The 6,668-nt window shown below is 46.3% G+C and overlaps 1 long non-coding RNA gene across 1 annotated transcript; it reads left to right on the top strand.

Annotated features, from left to right (window-relative positions):
* Nucleotides 1-537: 537 nt before the first annotated feature.
* On the top strand, nucleotides 538-4,494 carry LOC129692833 (uncharacterized). The gene is made up of 3 exons (XR_008722762.1): nucleotides 538-680; nucleotides 2,126-2,184; nucleotides 3,463-4,494. It is a non-coding gene; the product is annotated as an uncharacterized LOC129692833 (long non-coding RNA).
* The last annotated feature ends 2,174 nt before the right edge of the window (nucleotides 4,495-6,668 follow it).

Raw genomic sequence — 6,668 nt, forward strand, 5'->3', positions numbered from 1 at the left:
TGTAGTTTGCCCATGCTTCGGTGAATATCTATATATCAACACTCATGCAGGCAGTACTAATTGAACTTACTGAGTGGGTTATAAACTGGGAGATGTGTTATGGGCAGTGGAGTTGGAGGGGACACTGGGGATTGGATATGATAGAAATTCAGTATATACATGCATGAGTTTTTCAAAGAATAAGTAAGTGCAAAAGAGGAGGAAGGGGAACAGGTTAGATATTTTATTTCACTGTGCACTTGTATAAAATTATCAAAGAATGAAAAAGTTAAAAGAGAGAAAGAATAAAAGAGAGAAAGGAAGAAAAGAAGGGGTTGGGGGAAGGGAGAAGAATAATGAGAGAGGGAGAGAAGCAGAAGGGAACTATATTCCTGATGGAGACGTGGTTGTGAAACCAGCGCCGAGGGCAAAGGACACAGGTCTGCAAAGGGAGAATGAGGAGCCTAGATGCCACCACCGGTTACGGAGGGACCAGTGACCAGTGGTGACACTGTCACTGCAGTGCTGCCTCTGGTCAAAGATGCAGCAGGACCCAAACATCCTCTGTGTCCTCAATTCTGCCGCAGTTGCCATGGTAACACCACCCTGCACTCAGCCTGTGGAAGACAGTAAAATGCAGACATTTTACTGTTTTCACGTCTCGGGAGAGAAGGAAGGCTGTTGCTCCATGCCAGCCACAGGTAGGAGTTGCTTAGAGATGTCTGTGCCTTAGGAAAGGTGATTCCTGCCAGTGGGGGGAAAAAAAAAAAAAAAAAAAAAAAAACGTTAACCTGGTGTAGATTCAATTTTCTGTTCAGTTTAAGGGACAATTTTTCTGTCTCTGTTAGGAAGAGAGATAGCTTTGAAAGTGTTGGCTGCCAACTCCTGTATCTCGAGAAGGTGGTTGGTGCCTTGGGCACCTGGGTATCGGGGAAATATATGCAGCTGTGTTAGTGTGTGAGCTGGTGGCTCTGATTCCTTCCCATGTTAGATCTTCCATGCAGGCTTGAGCTGCCGTGAGGTGGCAGCACCCGGCAGTCACCTCAGCCCGGCGCTGACTGTATGACCTTTGGAAGGTCACTCACTTATTTTTGCATCCATTTGCACATTTATTAAGTGGAAATGTTGATGAGTACATTGTTTTGAGAAAGATTGAGCCAGGCGCTCTAACATATATCTCCCACAGCCCCTGGCGTATCATGGGTATTTAATAAATAATTTAACCATTTCCTCTCCTAGTTTCCCTAGAGTGGACTCCAGAGCTCAGCCAGCCTTTTCTCCCTTTAGTAGCTGATACCATCCACTCAGGGCCTTGAGAATATGCCACCAACAAATGGGCCAAGGACTCTCGGTGAATTCTCTAATAACGGTGGTTGGAACAGAGATTTGCGAGGTAACAGATGATGAATCGAAAGCAGAATTACAAAGCTGCCCCTTGGCCTTGACCTGCTTGCAAAGCTGAAAAGAGAAAGCCCTGCTTTCGCTCAGCCAGCAGGCTCAGCACATCCTCCACCTTCCTGCTTTAGTGGCCAACAAATTCCCAACCAGGCCCCCACTGAGGAGACAGACAGTGCGGAAGCAGACACTGTTGCTCCCCAGTAGGCCACACTGTCTGGCCTCCGTTACTTCCTGGGGTTCTATTTGTGGCAGACTGGCTTTGGCACTCCTTGGCTTGCTCTCCTCAGCTCTACCCTTGTTACAGCTGTGTCTCTGCCCTTTCACTCTGAACTCAAACGTGTGCCTGTCGTGGTGGTGGCACAGTAGCACTGAACCTAGGCTTTAAGCGGCCCTCCGTTTCCATTTGCCCTCTTATGTCTTTCTTGTCACCATGAGAACATGCCCTAGGCAGCAGCGTGCTGGTCCCCAAAGGAAGACAGGACAGTGGTACAGAGATGTCTGAGCCCTAGCAGCCCAGACCTATGGGGAGAAGTGAAGGCAGGCAGCTGTTCCTTGCTTGAGTGAGCAGAGCTGACCATCTCACAATCCTGAGAGCCAGCCCAGGGGCTGAGCCTCCCAGTCAAGGCTAGGTTGGCTCTGACCTGACCAGCCATTGGGTGAAAGACTGAGAGACAAAAAAAGACTGTAGTTATGTATGTCATTGATTTTGTCATGCAGGAATAATTAGCCAATACACTGCTTCCCACAGGGATAACCGCATTGGATCATTTCCTCTCAGACAGGAAGCACTTGAAATAACAAGCCAAGGTAAGCCCCCACAGTAGCTTTGCCCTGTCACAATGTCCGCGCTCTGGGCTTCTCCTGGAGGAGTTTCCCCAGTAATGAAAACAGGGAGTTCTTATGCTTTCGTGGTATCATGACTTGTGTGTTCTAGCAAGAGCTATTGTAAGTGCTGTTTTGTGTATTATTATGTTTAGAAATTGTGGGATTGTGGGAGTTGGGTGCTATTGTAGCACCCACACTGTAGGCATTACAAGAATGATCTTTTCATGATGGAAATTTTTGATGTTCCCTTAAGGCTGAAACTGATTTTAGTTTTTTGTTTTTCAAAAAAGCAATGTAATTTGCATGTTGAAATAAGGATGCCGCACTCTCAATTCACAGGATGACATTATGTCTCCTCCTGACTAACTGACCCTACATGGCCCTCCTTGCCTTAGAAATAGTCCACAGCAGGTGCCAGAGCTCAGTCACTTGTGGTTGGGCAACAAAATAAAAGCCCCTCAACACGTCTTGTTCTACCATTAGATGCCCAGTTCGGTGTGGCAAACATTAACTTTTTTTGGAAAGCAAGGTTCTGAGTCTCGGCTTCAGGTGGAACTCTCCTCAGATGGTCACTTGGGGCCCTCTACCCCCTGGGCTGCCCTGGCTCCTTCTGAGCATGGAAGATGAAGGAGAAGGAGGTACAGCGTAAACTGTTCTTACTTCGCCAACATTGACTTTCTGGAGTTTTCTGGCTGGGAAACTGTCCTTCCCTGGGTGTTTGCGTCTGTGGAACTCACCCACAGTCCCCAGAAGGATCCCACCTGCCCTCACTGCCTGCATCTCACACTTTGAACTCCTGATGTTCATCTGTAGTTTCCACACTCCTCACCCTCCTGAACCAGCCTGAAGTTCCCTGGACATCTCTGGCAGGGGTCACACACCATGCCCCCAGATCCAAGGTCTTCTATACTAAGGTCTCCACTGTCTTCTAGTGAGCTGAAGGCTCATTCAGAAAGAGAGAAACACCCTATTCATCCCATCCCATGAAGGGCGTAGTGCATGGCTGCTCTCAAATAAATGTTTGACCCACACTTTAGCCTTTTTGAAGCTTTTTCAACATCTTGTAAACAGGATAGTGGCAAACTGGGGTCTCAGTCTGTCCTTCAATATCAGCATTTGAGGCTAGAAAAACAAATCACTTTGGAATATGAGACCTGAATCTTGTTGTTATGGGGCCTCGGCCAATTCTAACACAGTATCCCCTGTTACAATATTCCGTAAACATTCAGTCATAAAGACGCCTTTCTCTATTCTCCCAAGAAGCGAGCAGGAAGAAGAATCTGTGAAGATCATTGTCTTGTATTTCCCTCAAGTTCTTATGAGGAAATCATCAACCTTGTGTGGTACTCCCAGCACAGCCTCTCAGTTTCCCTCCTTCACAGCTGTGTGAGCTCCATGTTGCCAGGCCTACATATGATGGACAGTGGTGCCTCCTGAACAGAGGAAGGCCCAGTGCAAGGCATAAAACTAAGCAGGAAGACGGCAAGATGAGGAAGCCGGACAGATCTGTGGCCGTGGCTGATGTCAAACAGAGCACAACTTTCAGCAAAACCCCTCTCTAACTGACCAGGTCCTCAGCCGTTGCTCTGCTAATTTAAATTCAGAGAAAACAAGCATCCAGACCTCACTAGGTTCCTGGGGATGTAAGAAAAGTTCAGAAAGTCGGAAAGAGATACTGGACAACCATCCCAGATGGCAGGAGCTCCTAGGCAGTCTCTCCCAGCCACACACATGGAAAGCATTTCTCTCCTGGGAAGACTGTTGAAATCAAGCTTTCCAGTGATTCATTAACAGCTGAAAGCATGTGGTCCTTTCTTGGGCAGTTCTGGACTGTTTAGTCTTTTCCTTCCCTTTTTGTTTTCTCTGGGAAATACAGATGACCACCATGAAAACGGCATGCCCTAAAGACCATGAGTGGCATGGCTGTGGCCTCTCCCTGCTCCTGGTTCCATACTGATGGACATGCAGAGATAGATGAAAAAGGAACCATGGAAAGCAAGGACCCCAGCAACCCAGGAGTTTTGGTACTATTTCTTCTCAGATAAAGAAACATTACTAGGAAAAGGGTACGTGAATTCTGTTTCAGACTCAAAGGCTTCGGGAAGAAATGAAGTGAGGAGGAAAGAAGGGGCCTGGGCAAAGAAATAAGCTGCAAAATCAATGTTGCCTTAAATAGATACGCCAAAATTTACCTTCACCGCTCTCTTGGGGGTGTTTATAATTATCACGTATTAGAAACAAGCACTGTGACCATCTATATTTTTAAGTAGTTCAATAAATTGTAATCATCTAGGCAATGACATCATACATGGCTATGTCCATTTACACTTAACACCCAGGTTTCTGCAGAATATGCTGATCACAATTAGATTATTTACATGTGGATATTTTGATATATGTGTAAAAATGACTAGAACCTTATATACCAAAGGGTTACTATTATTTATATTTGAAAGATAAAATTTAATCTTAAAAATTGTCTCTTTTGAAATATTTTTTACACTCTCCCAATAAGAATTGTTTGTACCCTTGCCAGATCACCACAGTCATAATGAAAATCACAGATTTCAGAAGAGAAAGAAAAGCTTCTGACTCTCTCCTGAGAGGCTGTGACGACACATCAGGCAAAGGACATGTTTCTGAAGACTTTTGACCCAGAAGAGATAGATGGTATTGACAAAGGCTGTCAAGGCAGCTAGATAAGGTACACCAGCTAGACCTTCTTCTCTGGAGCAGGGAAGGGCCAGTGTCCCTGCTGTGCTGCTAGCATGGGCTTAAGGCAGATGGCCAGGGTGAGGGAGTCACTCCACCTGTTGAAACTCCCATGTCCATCACTGCTGTAGGCACACACTACAGTAGCTGCCATTTGGGGATGCTGTGTATGCTTTCTTGAGAGATTCTGGGACACACAAAGGAGAACGTAGGAGAGAGGAGAGGTGAGCCAATCCAGTCTGACACTAACTTGTCTGTAATTCAGCTTCAAGCCAGCGAGTGTTTATTCAGCACCTAGAATGCATCAGGCATGGAATTCAGTAACACACACTGTGATATGGTATTGTCCTGCCCTGAACAAACCTAAAGGCAAACCAGGCTGTTAGGGTCACTGACACGTGGGGTAAAATAACGTAGTACAGTTTGTACCAAAGATTCATAAAAAAAACACCGTGGAAGCCAAGTGCCAAGAAAAGCTGTGTCCTCTATCAGTGTGGGAGTGGTTGAGCGTTAGGTACCAAAGCCACATGTACATCGCTTGCTGCAGACAGACTGGTGCCTATGCTGCAGTCTGTTGCTGATGCAACCCTGAGCTCCTGGCTGGAACCGTCTACAAGGCAACACAGTGCTTCACTTGTGTTAAGGGATGAGCATGAGCTGAGAAAAAGCCTCAGCAAGGCTGGCTGGGTCAGGCCGGCAGGGCCTGTCAGTTCCCTATGACACTGCCTCTGCTGACGTTTCAGTCCACTACTGATTAGCGTCCAGACACTGTGAAGTTAAGTGTTAGCTTGTCGACTTTTGTCTGGCAGAAATGCAAACAACTTCTGTCCTGTTAAATAGATGCCTCCGGAAGGTTGTGGCAGTTTGGCCTTGTAGGCTCATAACCAGATTTGTCTCTAAGGCACACTCTCAGGTGTCCACACAGAGACACTTCCAGGTACCATTCTGCACTGTGTGAACCCCAGTTCCCCAAATGGTTTGTGATGTTTTTGACATCTTCCTGATTTCCTTAGTGATGAGTTAACCAATTCCAACCCATGCTCCTTCTACATTGGAATGAGCGCAGCTTTTTAATTTCTGCAGGTTATCCTTGGATAGTGTAGAAATAAAGAAGATTTTCCTCTTTGTCATCGGTCTAGGAGTTTATGTCAGAGGCTGTGTTCTTCCCAGTGTTTACAAATTGATGCATTTTATTAAATCATCTTAGTTGTCCAACTCTCTCTGACTGCCTGTCTCTCTCTCTCTCTCTCTCTCTCTCTCTCTCTCTCTCTCTCAATGTTGCCGTGTTGTACCTCAATCTCAGTACTGCTATGTTGGAGGTTAGGTGTCCAACACACAAACTTTGAAGATACAGCCTTCTGTCACAGGATCTCAGAAGCCATGATCTCCCCACGTGCAAAATACAGTCACACCTTTCAACACCCCCAAAGCCTTAGCTTCCTTGCAGTACCAGTTCCAAAGTTCAACAAGAGCAGTCTCCTCCAGGTCAGGTTTGGCTGAGATTCTAAGCAGGGGGCACCAGCCATCATGAGCCTCTCTAGCTACAAGACTAGGAAATTGAACAGTTTAGCAACCATTCAACATACCGAAGTGGGCTGGCAACATCAGCATTCCCACTCCGAGGTGGAGAAACTCTCCCAGACTGCCATGGCACACATGGCTTTAAAGTTCAAAGGTGGAGTCAGAGGGCGTGTTCAGTGGTGACCTCGAGCCTGTAGCTCTGCTATAAATTGTCTTAGAGGAAACTTACTGGA

This window comes from Psammomys obesus, unplaced genomic scaffold (assembly GCF_907164565.1).
Source record: "Psammomys obesus unplaced genomic scaffold, mPsaObe1.curated_primary_1811, whole genome shotgun sequence".
NCBI lineage: Eukaryota > Metazoa > Chordata > Mammalia > Rodentia > Muridae > Psammomys > Psammomys obesus.